Source organism: Emys orbicularis, chromosome 9 (assembly GCF_028017835.1).
Source record: "Emys orbicularis isolate rEmyOrb1 chromosome 9, rEmyOrb1.hap1, whole genome shotgun sequence".
Taxonomy (NCBI): Eukaryota; Metazoa; Chordata; order Testudines; family Emydidae; genus Emys; species Emys orbicularis.
The window spans coordinates 75399505-75426848 of NC_088691.1; positions in this window are offsets into that span (position 1 = coordinate 75399505).

Consider the following 27344-nt stretch of genomic DNA (forward strand, 5'->3'; position numbering starts at 1 on the left):
AGTCTCTACATCTGTTGGTGTGGATGCTCCAGGGTTGAACCCGGGGGAGTGTACTTGCTCAGAGGAGGTTCAGCAGGTCCTCCTGGGAAGTAGGAAGCTATCCACGAGACTAACTTGCCTGGCCAAGTGGATGAGGATTCTCCGTTGGGTGTCAGAATGCAGCATTTCTCCCTCGAGTTCTTCAGTGCAGTCCATCTTGGACTTCTTACGGCAGCTCAGGAAACAGGGTCTGGCGCATTCTTCTATCAGAGTGCACCTTGTGGCCATCTCCGCATTCCACCAGCTGATCATAGGTCAGATGATCTTTTCTAGTGACATGACTGTCAGGTTCCTGAGGGGCCTCAAGAGGCTTCACCCGCAGGTATGGGCCCCTGTCCCGCAGTAGGACCTTAACCTGGTCCTCTCCAGGGTCACCGGCCCACCTTTTGAGCTGCTGGGCTCCTACTCCCTTTCCTGCTTGTCCCGGAAGGTCGCTTTCCTGGTGGCAGTGACGTCGGCAAGATGAATCTCAGAGATTAAGGCCTTGACCTTGGAACCACCTTACACAGTTTTTTAAGGACAAGGTCCAGCTGCAGCCTCACCCGGCCTTTCTGCTGAAGGTGGTATCTTCCTTTCACATGAGCCAGGATGTATTCTTTCCAGTGTTCTGTCCCAAGCTGCACAAGACTGCTGAGGAGAGGCGTCTGCTCGCACTGGACATCTGGAGGGCCTTGGCTTTTTACTTGGAGCATACATCTGTTCCGTAACTGGTGTTCTTCGAGATGTGTTGCTCACGTCCATTCCACATTAGGTGTGTGCTCGCCACATGCAGCCGTACCGGAAGTTTTTCCCTCAGCAGTATACGTAGGGGAGCAGCTCTGGCACCCTCTGGAGTGGTGCCCACATGGTACGGGATAAGGGGTGCCACCGGCTCCCCGCACCCTCAGTTCCTTCTTGCCAGTAACTCCAGCAGTGGGGAAGGAGGGTGGGTCATGGAATGGACATGAGCAACACATCTCGAATACCAGTTACGGGACTGGTAACTGTCTTTTCTTCTTTGAGTGCTTGCTCATATCCATTCCATTAGGTGACTCCAAGCAGTTCCCTTGGAGGCAGGTAGGAGTTCATGGCTGCACAGATTGTAATACAGCTCTGCCGAACCCAGCATCGTCTCTGGCCTGCTGAGTGATGGCATGATGAGACGTGAACGTGTGGCCCGAGGACCACGTTGCGGTACTACAGATGTCCTGGGTCGGGATGTGTGCCAGGAAGGCTGCCGAAGATGCCTGCGCTCTAGTCAAATGGGCCCTGATGATTGGCGGTGACGGGACCTTTGCTATCTTGTAACAGGTCTTTATGCAAGAGGTGATCCAGTTGGAAATCCTCTGCGAAGAAACCGGAAGGCCCTTCATCCTATCTGCTGTAGCAATGAAGAGCTGGGTCAATTTACAGAAAGGGATGGTAACTGTCTAATTTTAATTGTCTTGTACAACTTTTTTTTTTAAATTTATTTCATTGGGTGATGTGTATCAGGGAAACTGCATAGACTCTGAAACGTGTTTGAGATCATTAGGCTTGAACATCATTTATTCACCATTGTACTCACCTCAACAGATATGGTATGCAAAATATATTTTCTAGCATAATTTAGGATCACAAAAATCTAGATCCAAACCCCACAGCACAGATAAGATTGACATTTTACTTAATGGAAACATTTGGAGTGTTTTGTCTTGTGAAAAGACTGGAAAGTGCATTTCCCTCTGTTCCATGCTTATTCAACTCATCTTGAAAGGCAGGTCTGATGTCCATGTACCTAAACACTAATCTTGTGTTAATATATAGATGGCTGTTATTTTGAACTGTTTTTTGCTCTTACCTTAAACAATTCGGGGAAAGATCATGACTTTTGATGTGATAAATGAGAATACATACTATTGTGTTGAGTCCCATTTATACCTTAGTACTGTACTGGTAAGCAGCTGTCATTCATGATTATTGTTTGGAGTGTTGTAGATATGTTGGTCCCAGGATATGAGAGAGATAAGGTAGGTGCAATAATGTCTTTTATTGGACCAACTTCTGTTGGTGGAATGTTATTCTTGATTTTTGTGGCAATTGTGTTTTGGAGCAGGAATGCTGCATCAGGGAAAATCCCCTTACATTGAATGATCTGTTTTCCTTTCAAAACCTGATAGGGAGGAGAATATATTCCTAGTAGGTAGTCTTCTGAACTCTACCTTATCTTGGGCTTGTCTGAAACATTGTGGTTACACTTTATAATAAGTGACTAAGTACTGTAATTACAATGTAACAGTAAGGCGTAAATTCTGTAATTAACCTTCACATTATAGGAATTTGTAGTAGGTACATAAATTAAAGTATAATCTTGGAGTAATTACAGTGTAATGGAATTTAAAGGGATAATTAATTCATTTAACCTTCTGGTTACATGAAATAGTAATTAAATATAACTTCCATGTAATGACTTACAGTGTAACAACAGTTAATGTTTTTTGAAGTGTGCAACCCACATTTCCATACCATAAATGTTCCTGGGCACTTTGTAAACATGTCTGGATTGGTAACTTGTCTAATATTAAAATTATAATTGTATTCTCCAAAAGTGTCTGTATTGCTGCCCTGTACTAATGAAATCTGAGACCTGCTCAAGTGTGTGCATGATCATGTTGCCTTCTGTTGGCTAAATATTATGTACCCAGGCTGCAGTACTGACATATACAAAGTGTGATCATGTAGGCTCCAGGTTACTGAGACGACAATATTATCACACCTATGTGGGGGTTTTATGGATTAATTGCTAGCAGTATCTGATGTGTAACAAATCTCTTTAATCTTGAAAGATTCCAAAGAGCTTTACAAATTTTAATAAACTGCTGTGTAAATTGTAGCGATATTTCATCCTCTGAAATGCAGCTACCTTGGGGATGCAATTTGGCAATATTCCGCAGCCTCACACAACAGTTTGCAACAAGAAATTGCTAACCGCACAAATTAGGGCACCCCACCTTTTCCCAGTCCGTAGGGCTCCAGGCATAACCCGGTTAATTTAGGCACCCCCACCTTTTCCCAATTCGTAGGACTCTAGGCAAAAAGCACCTACCCTTATCCAATCTGTAGGGCTCAGGGTATAACTAACCTGGTCAATTTAAGTACCCACACCCTTTCCCAATACGTAGGGCTCCGGGTGTATACTACTACTGCAGGTGTGCAGGACCTTTTACCAGTGAAAGAGCCTTACACCGTAATATCCTGATTCTCTATTTATTAACAATCACCAAAAACAGACTGCACACATTACACATACAGTGCTCACCACTCCCAATAAGACAGATGAACTTTTCTTGATGGCCACTCAGGATCAGGTCCATCTGGGGGACTCCAATTTCTGCACAGTGTCATTGGCAGAGTGCTGAGGTCTGGCAGCTCTGATCTTTGGGGGGGGGGGGTGTCCTGGAGTTGGCTCCCAAAGAACTTTCTTTTGGACCCCAGTTTATATAGTGAAATTTGAATCCTTTTAACCAATCATTATACTAAAATTTTACTAACCAATCCTAACATAGTGTAACAAAATTCTTTAACCAATCCTAGCCCACCACCTTAATTAATTTACACCTAGCAAAATTAATTATGTAACAGACAGAAACAAGTAAATAACCAGACAGAGACCATACAGATAAACAATAGGGAAGTGGGGATCATAATGACAAAACTAAAGAAATGAGGATTTTACAATCACAACTATTGATAAGTTTCAGAGTGGTAGCCATGTTAGTCTGTATCAGCAAAACCAACGAGGAGTACTTGTGGCATCTTAGAGACTAACAAATTTAACTAACCAATGTGATATATGCCATCATGTGCCAGCAATGGCCCCTCTGCCATGTACCTTGGCCAAACCGGACAGTCTCTACACAAAAGACTAAATGGACACAAATCAGACATCAAGAATTATAACATTCAAAAACCAGTCGGAGAACCAGAATCTCCCTGGACACTCAATAACAGACTTAAAAGTGGCAATTCTTCAACAAAAAATCTTCAAAAACAGACTCCAACAAGAAACTGCAGAACTGGAATTAATTTGCAAACTGGACACCATCAAATTAGGCCTGAATAAAGACTGGGAGTGGATGGGTCATTACAAAAACTAATTTCCCCATACTAAATTCCCCATACTGTTACTTACACCTTCTTGTCAACTGTTTGAAATGGGCCACCATCATCACCACTACAAATGTGAATAGCCCACTTCCACTTTAATTGAATTGTCTCATTAGCACTGACCCCCTCCACTTGGTAAGGGAACTCCCATATTTTAATGTACTGTGTGTATATATACCTGCCTACTGTATTTTCCACTCCATGAATCTGATGAAGTGGGTTTTAGCCCATGAAAGCTTATGCCCAAATAAAACTATTGATAACTGATTTCTTGACAGACAGAATGCTATTAAACTAAGTTTTCTTTAGCCATCTTAAGATCTGTTTCTTTATCTGGTGATTGTGGGTGCCATTAGGACAGGGTTGTCTCCTTAACAACCTGATATTACATTGTTTTAATGTAATTTAGATGGAATGTGAGGATGTGACTTCCTGCTGCTCAGCTAATGGCTGCTGCTTGGCAGCTCTTTTCATCTGGCTGCAGATGAAGGCCTTAGGCTTTAGGCCTTACAATATGGCTGTAGACAAAAGCCTTATCCTTACAAAATAAAGAATGAAATCTTATCAAATGGAAACATCAGGCGGAAAATGTAGGCAGGCAGGAATGTCCTTACTGGTCCTTACTGGAATTTGGCCTTCCGACAGCGTGCCATGGTATCTTTAATTATCATAAGTGATCAGGAGCTCTGTTTTTTGTTTCTCAGATGAAAGATAGCACCTCTCAAGCACCATCAGTGGTGCTGTAGCATTATCTTGATTGAGAAGCAGAGGGAACTTCATCAGCAACATTCATAGTGTCTGTCCCTCTAGTCTAAATTAGAGCCTGCTCCTGTGAGATACTCATCTCCCGTTTATTTTTATTTCTCAATTTCTCTGAGTCTTTAATGATGAGCCTCTGTGTTGAAGCCACTGTTGTCTTATAGCAATTCACTTTGTGTGTGTTATAATAGTGACAGGTTGTTTTTTATCTGTCAATAGTTCACACTTCATATAGAGTAAAACTGAAATTAAGATTGAATTATGGAATTATATCAACATGCATCTTTAAGAAGCAGGTGAGATGTATGCTTGGCCAGGATGATCAGCATCTGAAAGGAGACTAGTTAACATTTTTAAAGAACTTCTTCCACTACTGGACAAACACTGTGCTGGTGGGAAGACAAACTGTTTACAGAGATATTTATTATTAATGGGCACAGCACGTTCAAAGGAATTTCAAAGAAGAAACTAACCAGGCAGGAAGGAGTCTCTAGGGTACCATCATCCCATTAGAACTGAGATGTGATTGTGACAAGGAGAGTGACCAGGTGTCGGGAGAGGGAGAGAGGAGACATATGCTCCCTACTGATAGAAAAACGCCATTGCTTTCTAGCAACTAAACCTAAAGTACCTGTCTAGCTGACCTTTTACAGGCTAGAGATAAAATCCTGATGCTGTTGAAGTCATTGGGAGTTTTGCCGTTGACTTCAGTGGGACTAGGATTTCACCCTGTATGTTGATGTATATTAATCAAAACTGTCTTTTGTTTTAATTTGTTTTCTCTAGTCTTCATGTTTTTAAACTAGGTATTTTGAATCTTGATTAGTGGATCATAAGAGACAGTTTCTGTAACTGAAATCCATCAGTCTCTAAATATACTCTTGTAGTACTGGCTGTGTGTATTGCATGGGTACTATACTGGTAATTCTCACCTCTTAGGGGAAAGATATAGTAGCTGTTACTGATATAGGGCCTGGCTCTGCTGCCAGTGAAGTCAATGGCTATACGACAAGGCTCAAAATCTTGTATCTTTCAGTAACAGAATTCGGCCCTATAAAAGATGTTACTTCACCAACCTTGATATGCTTAACTAGCCTTCATGTTTGTAAGGACTACTAAAGCCTATTATTCCAGCAGCAGACTTGTCTGGCCAGTTTTAGGTTCATTGTGACATAACCCATTCTCTTTTTAAAGTCTGTTTTTAAAAATATGATACTTTTGGGCAGAGATTTCAGATGATGGAAACTTGGCCTGATGATCTGTCATTTATGATGATACTTTCTGAAAACAGAGCCAGTTTTTTAATAGGTTATCTAGAGTGCTGCATTTCTTTTTCTCTAGAGATGACATTATGGGCAGCTGAATTAGATTACCAGATGCTTGTGTTCCTAGCATTTCATGTACATTTTAAACTCAGAACTAGGATTCAAAATTTGGCAACTTGCTTTCAATCTAATTTACAGAATGTGATTTTTTTTAAACTAGAAATTATGTTTTTGTGAATTTTAAATGCTCTACAAAGGCAAACTTTGAAATCTTCACTGATGGACAAAATTCAAGCATTAAAAATAGAAATAAGTGTTTGGGATGAAAGACAAGCCAGTGCTCTTCCCTCTGTCTTGATATTTTTCAGCAGATCCTCTGACCCAAATATTTTAAAACAAAGCACAGAATTTTATGATGTGATCAGGAACATTCTGTTTATTCTATAAAACCCTTCAAAAATAAATCAAAGAAATGTAGGACGTGGTCAATGATTAAAATGAAATCTGGGATACAATTAATATCTATAAAGTAATAGTACCCAGAGCCTCAATCAGGATTGGGACATAATTTTGCCAAAAGATCTTACAATCTAAGGCTTTGTCAATGTTCAAGGTGGCACTTTTCTAACCTTAAATCAGTTTAAAACCAATTTAGTTAAACTGGTGCAAAACCTACGTGGACATTCATATTTAAATCAGGTTTAAATTGAATTAAGAATGTCCACTCATGGTTTTGTACTGGTTTAACTAAATTGGTTTAAAATTGCACCTTTAGTTAAACTGGTACAACTTTGAAGTAAGATGATGAGGTCTTTCCTTTACCATTATGCACAACAAATGCAGCTGAGAAGCTCCCACCATATTAAAAAATTGGAAAATGAAGTATGCTATGCCAAAATTCCAATGATGCAGATTTTATGGATAAAACACAGAAGTAGGTAGAAAGGTGGGGGTACCTATATTTCTTTGTGAGTGCAATTGATCAGGGTAAACCATCTTTTCATTTTTATGTCTCAAACTTCTGGTTTAATAGAGTTTAATAAAAAATACCACTTACTGGCAATAGTGGTATTAGATAAAAGCAGCCCCTTCCTCGGGGGCACTTTTCTTTGTGACAGCCAGACCCCTACTGACCATTCTCAGGGTAGGGTTGGTCCATTATAGGAAGTCTTTTCTAGCCTGAATTTTTTATGACAGAAAATCACCAGTAGCTTTACAGTGGCCATTTTGCATCTGGCTGCTGATTCTGCTTGCTGTATTTCTAGCTCTCCCAGCTGTTAAGAATATTTAACGTCTATTACATTTTCACTTCCCTTTTCCTGAGAAGATAGAATGTTCTTACAAAATTTACATAGAATGTATTGAGGCTTTTGGTTTATTTGCAATCAAGATAGTGTACTGGAATGAGGATATGACTCTCTAGAAAATGCCTGGCATGCAAAATGAAATGCCTAACAGAACACACATCTCCACTTCGCTTTTGAGTTAAAGGGAAAAGATTGTTCTAGTCATTTATATTCTAAGCTAGGCATGGTAGAAACTGGAAAGTCATTTCCCCCATCAAAATTAGGTTTTAGTGTAGACATCACCTATGCTGGCATAGCTTATGTTGCTCAGGGGAGTGAATAAACCACCCCCTGAGCGACATAAGTTACACCGACATAAGCACTCGTGTGCACAACGCTATGTCGGCGGGGGTTACATAGCTTCTTCCGTTCGTGGACGTGGTTTTAGTATAGGGTGACCAGACAGCAAATGTGAAAAATCGGGACGGGGTGGGGGGTAATAGGAGCCTATATAAGAAAAAGACCCCAAAATTGGGACTGTCCCTATAAAATCGGGACATCTGGTCACCCTAGTTTAGTATGCCGATGAGAGAGCTCTCCTGTCAGCATAGAGCATCTTCACCAGCCACGCTGCAGTGGCGAAGCTGCAGCGCTGTACGTGTAGACATGAGTGGGGTTATACATGGGTGTGGGGGGAACAAGCATACTGGAAGCAGTATTGGAACAAGCTGGGAATTATCACTCATCTGGAACTTTGTACCATCAATTGCTCCAGACTTAAACACGTTTTAAGCATCACAATGGCTGAATAGTATACTTGAATGGTTTCCCTCTCCTGAATAACAAAAAGTTCTAAAACAGGGTTCAAGTCGGTACTCATTCAAATGCTTGTATGCTTATCTGAATGATTTATTATATTTAATGTTTTGTTTAATTGAGGCCCCACCCTTCCTCTGGTTCTCTAAGTCTCTGCTTTCTCCTTAGTTGTCTTACTGAACTGATGTTACCTGAATGATTGAAAGCCCCTTTTGGTAAGTAGTTCGCATTTAACATCTGTATAGCCTTGACAAACACACCAGGGAAATGACTCAACATTCCAGATCTTTAGGAATGGCTTTTGGCTTTTGTAATTCAGAATGTCTGCCTAAACTGTTGGAAATGCATGCAATTTGGTCTCTTCAGAAAGGGGTTGCAAACACTAGCGCATCAAAAGGCAGACTGTGGATGTCATATATATTAGGAGTGTGTCTGTGTGTGTGCGCTTGTCAGGACTGGCTGTAGGCACCAGCAAACCAAGCACGTGCTTGGGGCGGCACAATTCCAGGGGCGGCATTCCAGGTGGTTTAGGGGTTTTTTTGATTTTTGTTTTTGTTTGCTTCGGCAGTTGCGCTCTCAAAGGTTTTTGTGTTTTTTCTGCTTGGGGCGGCAAAAAACCTAGAGCCAGCTCTGGCACTTGTGCACCCTTGATTTCCTCCCCTCCCTTTACGGGTACACCTACACATTTTGGATCTCTCTCGCAATATGCTTGGATGTGGTTTTTCTGCTTGGGGCGGCAAAAAACCTAGAGCTAGCTCTGGCACTTGTGCACCCTTGATTTCCTCCCCTCCCTTTACGGGTACACCTACACATTTTGGATCTCTCTCGCAATATGCTTGGATGTGGTTTTTCTGCTTGGGGCGGCAAAAAACCTAGAGCTAGCTCTGGCACTTGTGCACCCTTGATTTCCTCCCCTCCCTTTACGGGTACACCTACACATTTTGGATCTCTCTTGCAATATGCTTGGATGTGGTTTTTCTACTTTTGCTGATAAGTAAAATTTTTCAGGCTAATAGCACTGGTAGCTAGTAAATATTTGTCCTATCAGCAAGAGTTGGTGGATATGTTAACAACCGGTTAGACAGGTTTGACCTACTTTGTTACTGTAGCTCTAGGCCATATCATTTTAACTGTCTTTTCATTTTCATTTTGAAAAAAATCAAGTGTGTTTGTTTTAATGTCAAGTAACAGGATGGAGCATATTACTGCAAATCTCTCACCCTGCTCCCCCTACCTCTTGTGTATAATATACATCTGTTAAATAATAAAATACATAAAGTATCTACTCAGTGTGTAGTTAATTTCCTAATTTCACTACTTGTTTCCCCTACTCATCCTTTTCTATCTGCTGCCAGTATATACCAGATTTATGTTCAATCTAGGCAGGGCTTAGCCAAAGATAGATACACCTGTCACCCTCTCCATCCTTGCTGAAAAGACAGATACTTTAATCATTATGTACATATCTCTTCCTTCAAGGCAATGGAAAGAAAGGGAAATAACACTGAGAGAGCATACAGTGTTTTAAGGGTTTGCTCTCAATCTCCAAATTTAGAATTTAATTTTACTTACTACTGTGCTAATAGTCAGTGTTGTACACAAACGTATTGGAAACTTGACTCCCAGTTTCTGAAGGCCGATATTTATGGAGTGCTGTCCTAAAAAGAGGGAACATTTATTACATGAATGCAGTAGTAATCAAAGTGTGTGTAATATTTAAGCGATTTAAGTCCTATCTTACTACTGTTCTCCAACGATGGTCTCCCACATCACTGAGCTGTCGAATCAAAGTATGGAATTTTGATTATGAAGCAGTCAGAAATCATCCTTGTAGCACAAACTTCTACAGGTTATTATTATTATTATTTTACATTACAGCTATGTCGAGGGGCCTGATGATCACACCTTTATTGTGCTAGGTGCTGTACAAATGATTAATATGACAGTCCTTTCCCCAGAGAGGTCACAATCTAGTTAAAGACAAGATCCAACATGTCAATGGAACAAACAGTGGTGGGGTGGGGGGTAGTCAGGGCCGGCACAACCCATTAGGTGACCTAGGCGGTCGCCTAGGGTGCTACAATTTGGGGGGCGGTGACTGCGTCGGTATTTCAGCAGTGGGACCTTCCACCGCCTCTGTGGGGGGCGGCATTTCGGGGAGGGACCTTCCGCCGCCTGGGGCGGCAGAAAAGCTGGTGGCGCTCCTGGGGGTAGTGAGTGAGGAAGGCAAGGTCACAACAAAGCAAGCCTGGTTTTCACAGTAGGCAGTAATCTCAGCTCACCAACTGCCTAGCCATGATAAATTGGTAGTATTTGGTAGGCATCATGGGCAAGGCTAAGTGTTAAGGAGGAATTTTAAAAAGGATAAGGTGGTATCTTAGCAGTAGTATTTTCAGTGGATTGTGGGAGGAGAAGATGAATTTGTAGCAGTTAAGGCCACAGAAGAAATGACAGTAGTGAAAGCATAAGATTAGGATCAGGACAAGAGCTGTATCAAACAGGTCAAATAGAAAAGGCTGGATCTCTGAAATTCTAGAAGCAACTGCAAGGTTTAGATACAGCTTGGATGTGTGTGTCTATAGAGAAGGCTGAGTTGAAGATTGTGAAGGATGTGGGAGATGCCTGTAAGTGGTTTTCACGTAGACAGGAAAACAGACAAACATTTCTGATAGCCACCCATTCACTAATAATTAAAGGGCAGTGCAGAGAGACAGATGCATTGAAGTCTATCCCAACCTCTCCTGGCTTGGCCATGTTCAGGAGACCCAGGGGAATAAAAGAATTATGAAGGGAATAAAAAAGGCAATCCTCAAAGAGCAGAGAGAAAGGAAGGCAGGCCTACAGGGGTGTCTCTTCCCTCTTCCCCCCCAGTTCCCTGAGGTTGGGGTACCTGGGATAAGCCAGGCCTACTTAAGGTTTAAATAAGACATGCATGTTGTGATGTTGTGCAGGCTATATGGTTTTATAAAAATATGATAAGTGAATGTAATGTAACTGGGATATGCTTCATGCAAAAGGTCTCTTGTAAGGTATCATTACAAAGCTTATAATCTACTGAGTGTGATCATTCTATTTGTATAAATGCACCACTCTTGTATCAATAACTAGAAATATAAAATATAACTCTGAGGGCCTATTGTAATTATGCAAAGTGTGGGCCATTAATGGTGGTTGATGACTCCCATTAACCAGGACCATTGTCTGCAGATGGCTGTGTTTTACCTGTGAGTCTTCCTGTATATGCGTGTGTGCTGGCAAGTGGGTAATGAAGTCTTGCAGTGACATGTGATCATGTCACCTGAACTGGAATCCATCTTTAACCTGGTGCTTTTCCAGTGAGGGGGGTGGAAATGCAGAGGGACAAAGGGTTCCCGCCTTATGCAAAAGATATATAAATGGGTGGAACAGAACAAAGGGAGAGAGAGCCATCATGAAGAATCCCCTAGCTACCACCTAAGCTGGAACAAGAGCTATACCAGGGGAAAGAATTGTGCCCAGGCCTGGAAGGTGTCCAATCTGAGGAAAAAACTTACTGAAGCATCTCTGAGGGTGATATTATCTGTATTCAGTTTGATTAGACATAGATTTGCGCATTTTATTTTATTTTGCTTGGTGACTTACTTTGTTCTGTTTGTTACTACTTGGAACCACTTAAATCCTACTTTCTGTATTTAATAAAATCACTTTTTACCTGTTAATTAACTCAGAGTATGCATTAATACCTGGGGGAGCAAACAACTGTGCATATCTCTCTATCAGTGTTATAGAGGGCGAACAATTTGAGTTTACTCTGCATAAGCTTTATACTGGGTAAAATGGATTTATTTGGGTTTAGACCCCATTGGGAGTTGGGCATCTGAGTGCTAAAGACGAGCACACTTCTGTGAGCTGTTTTCAGGTAAACCTGCAGCTTTGGGGCAAGTAGTTCAGACCCTGGGTCTGTGTTGGAGCAGACAGGAGTGTCTGGCTCAGCAAGACAGGGTGCTGGAGTCCTGAGCTGGCAGGTAAAACAGGGGTAGTAGTAGTCTTGGCACATCGGGTGGCAGCTCCCAAGGGGGTTTCTGTGATCCAACCCGTCACACATGTAGACTGTTTGTTGTGTTAAAATGCTTTTCTTGTGACACTTCGATTGCTGCTTTTGTGAACAATACTTTGTTTTGAAAAGGCTGTTTTGGATCACTGCACGCACACACAGAGATCACAGCTCCCACAAGGAAGTCTTGTAGGGGCAGCCAAAAGCAGTCAGGCCTGCTGAGCAATCATGATTGGTAAACAGTGGCACTGCATGCTGGGGACCTGGTCTAAGGAGTGGGAGAATTGTGGGATTCTGCCCCAGAGAGGTGAAGGTGCAGGGCCTGTCACCTGGAGGAGTTGCGGTCAGAAAGACTGAGAAGGGTCAAAGACGCTGTCAGCCCTGAACTCTGACACAGATTACACACAGAGATTGTAGGCTTAAATTACTGGGAAGATTGTAGTATTGGGCTAGATTTTCAAGGGTGTATATAGGTACCTAAAATGCAGATAGGCACCTAGTGGGTTTTTCAAAAGCACCTAAGCACTTAGGCACTTCCCAGAATCCCACTAGGCACATATCTGCATCTTTAGGCACTTAAATCCCTTTGAAAATGTGACCCATTATCCATAGTGATGGAGAAGAGGAAAGTGATCAGGGCTTAGTTTTGGCCATGTTGCTTTTAAATTGATGGCTGGATGTCCTCAAGGAGAGGTCAAAAAGAGAGGCTATGCGGTTTATTGACATTACTATTAAAGCACACTTACAACTTCAAAGATTGTCAAGCAGTTGCCTGGAGTCACACGTCTCAAAGAGAAATGAGAAGATGAAGGTCATGAATGAGTCCATTGCAACAAACTTTTTAAATACAAGATAAATAAGATACATCTGTCAGCTGGCTTCCCTGCTCTCACTATGTGAATCAAAGCTGGCAGCTGAGATATGTGCGTCTTGCTTACCTGAGACAGTCCAGCTAATAAAAAACAAGTTAATAAAAAGTAGAATTTCTTTGTACTTTCTTGTTAGCTAGAGAGGGGTGTTTGTAGACTGTTTTCTAGAGTTATGAATAAGCTGTCTTTTAGTTGTTTAATTTGTATTAAAAGTATTAAGCCCTCTTAGGAAATAATGGCCTGCTTTTCAGTAACTTGATTGTATGACAAAAATTCTGGTTGATGTCATTTAGTGTAATCAATACTGCTGAAACTCTTAGGTGCTAAACAATCTCACTACTATACTTATTTAATCATCAGCCCTCACTGAACTATTCTGAGCCCATACCTCATCACTCAGCTTAGGTGTGTGAAGAAGAATATAGCCCTTGGAAAATATTTTAAATTAATTTTAAAAAATGAGTTTGAATCTCCTATTAGCAGTCCGGTTCATTGGTAGCTAATGCACCAGTTATGCCAGTTCTCTGGGAAATTTATGTTGTGAAAAGCAGACACATAACAACACATGTGCATTTCAAATAGCCACCCAAATCTTCCTCCACTGTGCACAAGTTAAATGATTCATCTCTCTTTTTCTCCTGGAGGCTTGGGGGGGGGGGGCGCGTAGGATCAAAAATAAATAAATATATACATAAATCTTTGTTTCAAAACTTTCTCTCAAACTTGCAGAATTGGGCTCAAAAATGAGTATATATGGCATGGAAAGTGAGTATATATGGTACTGAAAGATAATTTATTTTAGATACCGTATCTGTTCAGTGCTCACCTTTAGTGTATGTTATACCAGGAATCTCTAAATTAGCCCAGCAGAGTGGTACCTTTTCCTTGGTTTGCTCTGGCATGAGAGAAGGATTTCCCTCTGCTCAGTAATCTGTTTTTCAGGTGCTCTCCTGTCTGCACAGTGACTTGAATCAGAGCAATTCTACCGCTAATGGATATTCTCTGGCCTCCTTGAGAGAAGCTTTCTGTGAAGGTGCACGTTTACCCATGATGCTGAGAGAATTATGGCATTCATTAAGTCCAGCTCTGATTCTGCAATGCACTGAAGCACATGTTTAAATTTAAGCACGTGATTAAGTTCCACTGAAGCCAGTACATTTTCATCTTAGCTGTATTTAAATCTGCTTAATTGCTTTGCTCAATCAATTGCATCATCCTATGTAAGTGTGCAGCCTTTTAGAGCCTCGCGGGGCTACATCTACACTACATGCTATGGATGTGATTCCCACCTTACATACATATACTCGCATTAGCTTGTGAGTATAAATAATAGTGTAGATGCAGGTAGTGGCAGCAGTGGCCCGGCTTCGTTGTCCTGAGTACAAACTGGCCTGCAAGATGTGGGTACGTACTCATTGCAGCTCTGCTGTGCCACTATTGCTCGTGCTACCACAGCTACACTGCTATTTATACTCCTCGAGCTAGCACAAGTGTGTGTACACGAGTTGGGAATCACACCCCTAGCTCTTAGTGTAAAAGTAATCTGCGACATGAGAGGGCATCCATTATAGCTAGAGTTGTTCAGTGAGACTTAAACGGATACTTAAGTGCCTTCCTGAATCACGATTACTGTTTACTAGTTAAAAAGAAAAGAAAGAAAAAGTATAGGAAAGATTAAATAATGTTGCATATACAGAAATCTACATTACCTATGAACTATGCCAATCTATTCATACAGCTAGAAGGTCTTTGTTAGGGAGAAAAATGATTAATTTATCTTTATAAATTTTATGGCCACGTAGGCCTCTGTTTCAGCCTCATTACCCAGTTTTTGAATAACTGTCATGGCAGCTCATAATTCCATTTAACAGTGCTGTTCTGCTACCCATGCTACCAGACCAACATTTGCCTGAGTGTATATCTCCCCAGTTTTTCCCTCAGAGTTCAGGTACAATTTGGTTGGAGATAGAGGTGCAGTCAACTGGGTAGGTTGACTTAAAATACATCACTATTTTAGCATATGCACAATTACCTGCAAGTTAGCAACTGTGTACTTGTGAATATGCCTGAAGTGGTCTCATCTTTAAGGGTATGTCTGCACTGCAATCAGGGCCGGCTCTAGGATTTTTGCCGCCCAAGGCAAAAACAATTTTGGCCGCCGCACCCCCCCCCTTTTTTAATTATCCCACCCCTGGCCCCGCCTCAACTCCGCCCCTTCCCCCCAGGCTCTCAAGCCTAGGAGGGAGGGGGAGAAGCGGCGCCCGTGCCGCGGCCACTCGGAGTCTCCCCCTCCCTCCCTCCCAGGTTTGAGAGCCTGGGAGGGAGGGGGAGACTCCGAGTGGCAGCGGCACGCGAAACGGCTGTTTTGCGTGCCGCGGCAGCTCGGGATCTCCCCCTCCCTCCCAGGTTTGAGAGCCTGGGAGGGAGGGCGAGTAGCGGCGCGCGAGCGGCAGCAGCAGCGGAGGTGAGCTAGGGCGGCCGGGGCACATTTTTAGGGGCGGCATTCTGGCGCTGGCCGTGCCGCCCCTAAAAATGTGCCGCCCCAACCACCAGCTTGTTTTGCTGGTGCCTAGAGCCGGCCCTGACTGCAATAAAACACTTGTGGCTGGCCTGTGTCAACTGACTTGGGCTCACTGGGCTTGGGCTGCAGGGCTATAAAAATTGCGGTGTACGCCAGTGGTAGGTGTTTTATTGCAGTGTAGACATACCTGAAGTGAATGTCTTCTTGGTTACAAGTTTAGCGCTCCCTTCTCCTGAGTTACAAAAAGGCCACAAAAGCATTTCTCCTGTCCCTGCCTTGTGAAACTCTTTGCTGGGCAGTTATTTCAAAATCCACCTTACCAAAGCCAAACTTCGGTTGCCATCAAAGGGACTGGTAGCAGGAGAGAGGATCTTAGACTAAAAGTATAAAATTCTTGCCCCATAGAAGTCAATGGCAAAATTCTCATGATCTTCAATGGAGCCAGAATTTCAACCAAAGAAACATAATCTACCTAACATCTTATAGATAATTGTTTTAAAGAAAAACTTGCAGGAAAAGTCATATATCATGCAGCAATAATAATAATTAATATAATTAATAATTACTAACATGATAGAATTAATTTCTGTTTGTACCAAAGGTAGATTTTAAAACTTTTTAAGTTTAGTAGTTAGAAAAAATAAACTAATGAAACTACTCGTTTGCTTTGCCTGTTTTGTTTTTGGTCTTTGAGTATAGCTAAACAGCAGTTGAGAGAGCTTTACTGCATTCCAGCTAGCTATAAAAATGACCAATTTTTGCAGAGGAAAATACAGCAGAAAGATATTGTTGCTTATCAAAATTCCTTTCATGACTATATTAACACAGTAAGATCCTGCCTACAGGGTAATTCATACCAACAACTCAACTCCCCTACACAAACTGTGAACAATCAGTTATATGCAAGCAGTTAATTTAATAATGAGTCTGGCTTTGAAGATAGAAAACAATTGCAGGTGATAAATAAGTAAGAATTCACTCTGCAATCTAAATCTGAGGTAGGGTTTGTTTGCTTGTTTTTTGAAAAAACATCCTGCTTCTGCTTTTGTTGCATATCATCCACTTGTAAACTTGACAACCATAGATCACCAAAGCCTTTCATGCAGTTACATTTTTTAACCTTTGCTGTTGGCTGGGATAGAGCTCCAAATGTTGGCACTACTTCAACTGCCAAAGCTAAGAGCTAATCAGTTTAGGTTTGATTCAAAATCCACTGAAGATGATATGTAGACTTGAATTGATTCAATGGGCACTTGATTTCGCCCTGGGATCGCACAGCACTGTTTAGAGTTCCTATCTTCCCACTTCTGGAAATCTACAATATTTTTGGGTCTAGGATTTTTTAATCTACAGACTTTATTTCATAGATAAAAGGTAGACAGGAACCTTCATTACTCTTGTGATCTTAGTGGGTTTTGTATTTAAATGCACATCTACCTGATCCAGCACCCACTAATGCCAAAGGAAAATGTCATACATCTAAGGCCCTTCATTTCTGTTTTTTAATTTGTTTAAAAATTTCATGGGAATTTATCAGTGTTTTGTTTCAAAAATATTTTAAAAATGGATGAAAAATGAACTTCACAGTTTTCTGGGTAAATATGGTTAATATGGGGGGGGGGGGGGGGAGGGGAGAACAGAAAAGAACCAATAGAGAAAAGTAAGAGCTTATTGTTTATGAAACCATTATCTCTACTCCCCCCACCTCCCCCCCAATTACAAAAACAAAACTTTTATTTTTAAAACAAAAACAGTTTGCTGTTGGTGACTTGTTCAATTATGCTTAATATAAGGGGCTTCAGAGTGAATTCCAGCAGTCCTGGGGTAGGAGGGGACTCTGTCCGGCAGGAGAAGTGGATGGTGCTCTGTGCCCTTTGGCTCTGCTCCACCGGGTCACAGTGGGTTAGAAGGACCTGTTCCTGGCCACAAGTTATTCTCACAAGTATCACAGGGAGTGTGGGGATCAGGGGTGATTGGTACTCGAGGGGCATGGCAAGCAATGTGTGGGAGGGGTGTCCGGGAGGGGGAAGCTGACAGTGTTCTGTGCCCTGGGGCTGCGCTGAATGGCTTCAGTCAGGATGGGGCCAGTACTCATGGCATGTAGCCTTCTGCTCCCCTGCAGGCCTGTCGCAGCAGTGGGCAGGCAACCTCAGCCGCTGGGACCAGGCATCCTGCCCTCTCGCTCCCCCACTGTGCAGCTTACAGCAGCCACCAGCCAGCAGTTACTTTCCTTTGCACACATGCACCGTGTCATCCGGCGGGGAGCCAGATCTGGGAAGTTTGAGCAATTAAAAAATATTTTCAGAGGGTTTTGGTTAAAAAAACAAAACACAAAAACAAAAAACAAAAATGAAAGGCCCTACATACATCATACTGGTTGTTGTACATCTAGGAACAGAGAGCGAAGGCCATACCTACAGAGTGGAGGAATGTATCCTGGAAAGCAGTGATTGTGAAAAGATTTTAGAGTTCACAGCAGACAAGCAGCTCAACATTTGCTCCTGGGGTGATGAACAGGGTTAATATGATCCTTGGATGTATTATCAGAGGTCAAGAGTAGGAGCCCAATGCCTCTGTATTTGGCATTGGCCAGGCAGATACTACAATACTGTGAAAAATTCTGGAGTCTGTTTTAAAAAGAATGTTAAAAAATATGACAGGCTGCAGACAAGTGTCAGAAAAATGATTTGAAGGCTGGAGAAAATGCCTTACAGTGAGAGGCTAGGAGCTCAATTTTTTTTTTAGCTTATTGAAAAGATCAAGATGTGACTTGATGGTGTATAACAGGGATTGGTAACCTCTGGCATGTGGTCCACCAGGGTAAGCACCCTGGTGGGCCGGGTCGGTTTGTTTACCTGCCGTGTCCGCAGGTTTGGCCGATTGCGGCTCCCAGTGGCCGCGGTTCACTCCCCTTGGCCTGCGCCGCTTCCCGCAGCCCCCATTGGCCTGGAGCGGCGATCTGCGGCCAGTGGGAGTCGTGATCGGCTGAACCTGTGGACGCAGCAGGTAAACAAACCGGCCCGGCCTGCCAGGCCGCGTGCCAAAGGTTGCTGATCCCTGGTGTATAAGTACCTTCATGGGGAGAAAATACCACATACTAAAGGACTCTTTAATCTAACAGAAAAAGGGGTAGTGAGAACCAATGGCTGGAAATTAAAGCCAGGCACTGAAATTCAAAATAAGGCGCACATTTTTAACTGTGAGGGTGAATAATCAAGGTGACAAACTACCAAGGGAAATGATGGATTTTCCATCTCTTGATGTCTTTAAATCAAGACTGGATGCCTTTCTGGAAGATATGTTTCAGTCAAATATAAGTTATTGAGTTCAATGCAGGGGTAACTGGGTGAAATTTAATGGTCTGTGATATTCAGGGGTCAGACTAGAGTTCTGGCCTTAAAAATCTATAAATCTATTTTTTTTTAAAGTCTTCAGTGAGATCCTTGGGAAAACAGTATTTACTTAGAGGGTCTTTAGAACTTTACACAGATTCCTTGTATTTTATTGATATTCAAATAATCAGGATAAGAAAATATGAAATGCAAATACATAACAGTAAATAAAGAGAGAAAGCCCTATGCAAAAAAAAAAAAGTATTCTCTCACAGATCAGAGATTACTTGAACAGTTTCTATTAGAAATCTCGTCCTTTAGAGCTAACCCAAGCTAACAGCTGGGGATCCCTTGCTTATGCTTAGAAGTCTTGCTCCTTGAAATCCAAGCCACATAGGGATAACAATTTCTTCTTGACAGGGATTTTTGTTCCCTTCCCCCAGAGCTCAAACTGTTGGGATGAGTATTTGTGATTGTCCCTTCTTCGTGGGTGTGGGGGAGCAATCATCAAAGTCTTTTGTCCACTGATGTTCCACAATGACTTGTCTGGTGTCTATGGGCCTTCTTTTATTGGAGAGGAGATGACACGTCTTACAGTAAATTAACATTTCACACTTGGTAATGCTTCTCTCCTGGATGTGGGGGTTTACAGTTTTAGAGCAAAAACTTTTATAGTGACAGACTAAACACTTAAACACTACCTTATAACATGGGATACAGATATCATAAGTGAGATAAATGCATGAAGTAACTCACAAGCATTTCATAAAGTCTAAACACTAAACACATTTTTATAAATTTAATACCTATTTTAACAATTTAACACAGGTGAGCCAGACTGGTTTCCAGCTATACATTGTCAGTGTTCAGTGAGTTATGAGCTGGCACCTGGTCTACCAGTGTCAACAGTCAGCATTTTGGCTCATGCTGAAAGAAGCTGGTGTCCCAGATGTTCTGCTAAATCTGGTGCACAATCTTCACACTGGTAGAGGTGCAAGAATGTGCATTGGTTCACAGATTTTGTCACATTTCTATACAACCTCAGGTGTGTGGTAGGGATGTATTCTTACCCTGGCACTGTTCTGGATATTTGGACATGCCACTCCACACATCAGAATCAAGGTTGGTCAAGACGTGTTCATTGACCAAGACTATGTTGATGATACTGCCTTGCTTGTGGAAAAGCCAGAGAATTTCAGCCCGGCCCTTCAAGGTTTCCAAGATGCTGCCGCACTATGGTGTTGAACATCTCATGGCAGAACATGGCAGAAGACCAAGATCCAGAACCTCAGAGCTGAGCCACCAGAATCCCTTCTAGCATTGGGGAGAGCATTGATGAGTTCATCTACCTAGGCTGCCAGCAAAGTTCAAATGGTCACAACAAACTGGATGTCCTCCGACTAACTGGTCTCACTGCTATCTGTATGAAGTCCAAGTCTTGCTTATGGGCACTAAATGTCTCTGCATTGAGACAAATTCAGGATCTATCAGCCAGTGTACTTCCTTTATTGCTATATGGACCAGAAACCTGGACAAGTAGACTTGGAGCAGCTAGAGGCATTCCAAAAGCGCTGTCAGCATCAAATCCTGAGCATAAAGTGGTTCAACTGTGTGCAAAATGCCAAATCTCACAGAGATCTGGCCTTCCTCCACTCACTCACTACAGTCACAAGCAGTGTTGCATGCTCTTCGGCCTTGTTGCCATAATGGACAGAAACACCCCAGCACTCTGTGCCCTCAAACTCTCCATCAATGCATGAAGGGGTGCACATTTTGACCCTACCAGTTGTCACCTATGACGCCATCCCAGAGATTCATGGATTTACTGGATTAAGCCAACTCTGGGAATTTCACTCTATGGTGCCTGATAATGGTGCCATCAACCGTGGTCACTTTGGCAGGTGCAGCGGTCCTCAGTAGACTATATGCGTTTTATGACGATGATGACATTTGAAGTACTGAGAGCAGGGATTATATAACATTAACCCCCCCAAAACAATAGACCCCTTATTTTAAAGGTAGCATTAAGGAAACTGTCAATGAAGAAGGCAAAGCAAAGTATCTTCTAAAGCATATAATCAAAGCTTATGTTTTTTCTGAATTATACAGTACCATAGTTCAAGAAAAGGTATCCATCCAGTTTGGAGAAAAGAAAAAAAAGTGAACTATAAAATAAGGCCTATTGCTGTGCCACTTTGAAGAAGTTTAGTCAAGTGTTCAACTTATAAAGTGACACTATGCTGCTCTGTCACTTAAATATAATCAATTTCTTCCAAATAAGTTTGGTTTTTTTTTTAAAGAAGAAAAAGGAGGAGAGGGGATAAAAAAGCAGTAGTTCTACTGTGGTGTATAAACTGGAGCTTATTGAAATTTCAACAAAGTTCTTCAGCATTTTGAACTTCAATGAAAAATATTTCCTGAAACCTCCATTTTTAACCAGCTCTGATATAAGCCTTTCTATTAAATGTGACTCAATCTGCACAGCAGGTGCAACAAAGCCAAATATATTTCAGACCCACAGCATTACTCCTTGATGAGAGATGTGCAAAACTCTCCTCCTGGATCTATTTCCCAGTAAGACTTCATCTTTTCGGCTAATGAATGTAGATTTTTCCTGTGAGTCAAGTGGATCTTTGCAATCTGCAAATACTCTCTCTCCTCTCTGTAAAGCCTTGGAGATGGGAAAAAAATCTCTTTTTCATGATACAATCACAATGGCAGATTGGTCAGAGGCAGTTTTGCAGTACTACTGCATGGTTTTCGAGACTCTACTCCTAACTTGTGTTGGCTGAGATTTCCAGCTGGTGCATGATAAAACCAAAACCATTGTAGCAAGAGTGAGACACAAATCTAGGAGAAAGAACATTTTGTGTTCTATTACCATGAGGTTTTATTTTCCTCAGCTGCTGAATTTTTGATATGTTGTTTCTCAAAAGGCTGCTGTCAAAAAATAAAATCACAAGGGCAATATTCTAGCCCTGACTAAAAGGCAAGGGAAAATACCCTTTCCCCCTGCTGCTGCCACTGCCTCATTGTAAGGTGATATAATGAAGCTGAGCTACAGATGTTTCACCTTTAACTCCAATCCATATAGATATCCCCTCTCCCCCTTTTATGAAGGTGGATCTGCAGTTCATAATTCAGAATATTGGGGGTAGGAGGAAGGCCCAACAACCACCTCCTTCTCTTCTCCGCAAAGAAAACACACCTATCATTTTATTCTCTCTCCTGATAACATAGTTGTTCAAAACTATTTTATGGCCTTACAGCTTACTTCAACATTTTTAATAGATTTTTGTGTTCTTTTGTCTTGTGTGAAGAGTGGAACTTAAATAGATGACAAATGATTTTGAAAAGAAATTGGAGTATGTCCCATGGGACTTAATCATGATACTGATAAAGGGAGATCGTATTCTCAGAGTTACAGCAAGGTGGATGAGAGAATTTCAACATAGCCAAGCTACACATAAAAGCACAATACAGCCCAGTCTCACCCAAGCCGAATTGTACATATGTCTAAGGATGGGGTATTCTCAAAAGGCACAGATGGAAATTAATCACCTAGAGGCTGATCCAAGCACTCAGTTACCATAATGATGGGTGCAGTATGAGAACCCGAACAGAATATAGTCCAGAGACAACTGAAATCAGTGAAGGCCTCCCATTGAATGCTCAGTGCCTCCTGCAAATTTCTGATTTTTCTCCATTCCCTTGAACTAAATGTGGTGGAGGATGCTCAAAACTTGTGGGATTGTGCTCTAAATTTGTCTTTTTAATAACTTTAGGCTGGTTTTGTCTGAAAGGTGACAGGACCTGGTATGTTACTTTTATTTTTAAAGACACTTCATGCCTGAGATGGCGGATAGGGGGCCTAGAAATATTGAAGACAAACAAGGTAGACTGTGATAGCATCCTACTTTCTGGTTTGAAAAAAATGAATGGTGACGTTTTTCTCTGATACATTTTCCTGGTACTCCCTTCACTGCTGGACTGACTCTGGCAAAGGCAGGGTGATAAATATTAACACCCCAGTATTTTTCTCAAATAGCTCTAAGTGTTCAGTGTTGTGATTATTACTGGGAGAGTTTTATGTCTAAAACCTTCACAGCCAACTATTACTTGGACAGTCCCAAAAGAGCTCATGATCTTTCTGAAGCTAAGGTTAGGTTTAGAAAGGCAGGTGATCCACTAAGGCATTCACTCCATTTGCTATGAAAATATTAATTTCCCATGCCTTTATGGGATGCTGGATTATTAGCAAAGCCATAGTGAAAGTGACAACGGGGGAGAGGAGGGAAGAGTAGCTCATGATAGGCTGTGAGTTCTGAACTCCACATACTTTCTTGCTACCTACCCCCTTTCCCACTGCAATGTGGTTTAAAAGATCAAAATAAATCCAGATTTCTTCTATCATTTCTCACCATTCACTTTTCCATAGGTTGTCAGGGAAATCAGCTTCTGCCAGTCCTCAATAGGCGGTTGTTATTGGGTGCTTTTCAGAAGGCAGGCTACTTATTTGAGAAGTGAAACATTCTGTGGGGTTGAGGAGGCCTAGAATTCTACTTTTAGGAAAAATCCATGATATTTATAAATCTGCAGAACAAGTATTTTACTTCAATATGTTCTTTTTGCAACCACTCCTGATTAAAACAAAGAGTAAAACAGACATTGACGGGCAGCGAATAAATGGGGGTGTAGGCTGTGTAGAGGAATTTGCCTTCTAAGCTTCCTCCCACAAAAACAATAGACTATTCAAATTATTTCTTGTGCTTTACCTCACTTTTCACAGCTCCCCCACTTTTTTCTTCCAAGAAGCAGCAGTGAGAAACTGGGCCAACCGTAACACTTATACCCACTCTGTAAATTGAGCACTCACATAGGAACATTGTTATGGCAAAAGGCTAATGGCTTGCACATTAGGAGAACTGATCTATAAGCATTCAGGAGGAAACTCCCCAGACCATGGAGTTATAATGCCATTGACCGTGTCTCGTGGTAAAAATGACGCTGCCTTGTCTCCAGCAGGATAGTTAACACTCAGGGCTGGTCTACACTACTGCGGTAAATCAATCCAAGTTACACAACTTCAGGTACATGAATAATGTGACTGAAGTCGATGTAGTTAGATCCACTTACCGTGGTGGCTACACTGTGCTGTGTCGACAGCAGAGAGTGTCTCCCTTATGTTTCTCGGGAAGACATAGCCAGCAAGTCCCTTTTTCTGCACAACTTCTCAGTCCAGCTCTTGTCCACACACACCCACAATAGGAAGGGAGGAGAATTTCCTGAATGAGGTGAAGGACAGGGAGATACAGGTACAGATTTCTCTCCTCCCAGCTGCCAAATCAAGCAATATCATACACCATCAGGAAAATCATCCTTTGTATGCCCACTACAACAATTATCCTGGGTTTTTACTTTGAATAGCCAGTTATCATAACAAAGATCAACTTGTTCACTTTTCAGATGTTAGTGGATGTCTGTCTGATACTGATAACATTTTGTTAAGGAAGAAAGAGGACACTCACTAACAAGAATCTTTAATCCATACCTTTTTTCTAGAGGGTGTATTAAATGGTGCTATGGCAAAAAAATTATATGTGAGCAATGTACATTTCGGCTGGCAGACTGCTATTGGGGTCTGGCTTGTGATCAAAGACACTATAGAACTGATTCTATGATGCAAGAAATAAAGTATGGATAAAAGATTATCCTTCTCATCAAATGGTAGCAGTGAGTGCCGTTCTATCTACAAAAATGTTACAGGAGTAAAAACTTTTTAAAAAATTGAAGTTTTATTTTAACATTTCCCCGTTATCTGAAATGTAGCCAGTAAATAATAGTGAAAAATCTTGTCATTTACTTCCCATTCCAGAGATAGCACACATTTCCCACTAGCTGTATCACAATCAGGTTAAAAATAAATGTTCCAAAAGCTCTAAGGTTGTGGAGATGAATTCCAGTGAGCAATAGAAGGTAAAGACTGCACTGGTGGGTATTTTGCTTTCAGATCTGTTGTGATGCTTCAAGATATATGCTGTACATCCACACAGCACTGTGGAAACAAAGTGTAAGTGAGATTCAGTGAAAGGGTTAAGTCATTTTCTGTCCACTGTTATATATCAGTTAAAGTTGAAAGCCTATGATCACCCAAAGGAATTACTGTCTTATTCTTAAGCTCTCGAGAACTCTTGTCTTAAAAGCTTTTCCATTGATTTCAAGTGTGTGACCATGAAGAAATAATATAATACGGCACAATAGATTTTTATATAGTACTGTAAGATTGTCTCTTTCCCCAAAAGGGGAAGGATGGTGCAGTGGTTAGCACACTGGTTTAGGATATAGAAGATCTCAGTTTAATTCCCTGGTCACTATAGACTTCCTGTGTGACCTTGGGCAAGCACTTAGTCTCCCTCTGTGCCTCAGTTCCCCATCTGTAAAATGGGGCTAATAACACTGCCCTACCTCACAGGGGGACTAAATACATTAAAATACATTACAAGGTTGTGAAATACTTTGAAATCTATTGATGAACAATGCTATATAATAAATAATTATTTGTATATTAAAAAATTAGGAATAGGGTCAATCTGGGAAGAGAACAAATGGAGAAGTTGAAAGCAAAAGTTGCTCAAACCAGCTGAGTTCACAGCTTTCAGATTTTTAACTCATGAAAATGTGATTATCACAAACATGACTAGCTTTGTACACAATTTGTTCTCATTTTAATCTGTTTTTACAGGTAATCCTGCAGATACAAAAATAAATATTAACCACACAAAGTAGTGACTGCATTTGGAATAAAAGTTAAAATATTTAATATTTGAAAATCACAGAAAAAATTGAACGTATAATGTAACTGTTTATAAAATGATATTCAGTATGTTGGTGAAAAGTATTGGTATTTTTAAAGCACATACACACTCTAAATTGAATATGTGAATGCAATTACTGCACATGTTATGCTGTTACATTATTTAATATGTTTTGATTATTCCATGTTTACAAAACTTCACTTTCCACTGTTACTCCTATAGGGTCTTATTATTTCAATGGTGATTTTGCCACTGATTTTAATGATTGCAAATTTAGACAAGCCAATAGAAAAAATAACCTCCATAGTGCTTGGAAGTGGTATTAAATGCAGATATTTACTTTTAAAAACTATTATTTCTTTTCTTGCTCACATGAGCAGAGAAAATATTTCTTCTGTATTGTAGTTCTGACTGTCAACATATTAGCAATTCATAGATTTCAAAACATTTACTCTGCTCCATTGCCCATAGGAAAAAAATGTGCATACTTCTCTGAACTGACTGTTTTACCTTCCCTCTAATTCCTTGTATTCTGCCAATCAAAACTGACTAGTTCTTGCTGTGAAATTTTCTTGCATAGTTTCTTGCATATTAGCTAGTTCTAATGCCAAGCAGTAGAGTTCTCGCTCTTTGCAAAACTTGAGACACTACCTCTCCTACCAATTTTAAATCCCTATCAAAGGTAGAGCTGTTTAATATTACATTTGGTTGATAGTTCATATTCTGTTAGAGATCCAGACTCTTTCTTGATACATGGAACACTTTGATAAACTTATATGGAAAGTGTTACAATTTACACCATGTATAGAGAAGTGATTTTTAAAATGTATTCCTTTAGCCTTATGAAGATGTATAAATCTTTTTCCTGGGCATCATTTGCTAATTTAATAGAAAACACAGCGGGTACACTGATATTTTAGTTAAAATTCAGAATTAATGTTTTGTTCTTGGCCTGCATTGCTGTTAATCTTGGCAATACTATTCTTACCATGATCTTGTGAATATTTGTGTGCACAGGCAAGGAAAGTGCCTGTTGATCATGTTCTAGAGCAGTGGTTCTCAAAGCCGGTCCGCTGCTTGTGCAGGGAAAGCCCCTGGCAGATCCGGGCCGGTTTGTTTACCTGCTGCATCCACAGGTTCGGCCCATCGCGGCTCCCACTGGCCGCAGTTCGCCACTCCAGGCCAAGAGGGGCTGTGGGAAGGGCGGCCAGCACATCCCTTGCCCTGCACTGCTTCCCGCAGTCCCCATTGGCCTGGAGTGGCGAACCGTGGCCAGTGGGAGCCGCGATCGGCCAAACCTTTGGACGCGTCAGGTAAACAAACCATCCTGGACCGCCAGGGGCTTTCCCTGAACAAGCGGCGGCCCGGCTTTGAGAACCACTGTTCTAGAGCACAATTGTGCTCATTGATGTTTAAAATTAACTCCTCCTTGTATTACTTTAGAACCATAATAAACTTTCTTCTGCAAAAAGCATATTCTGTGA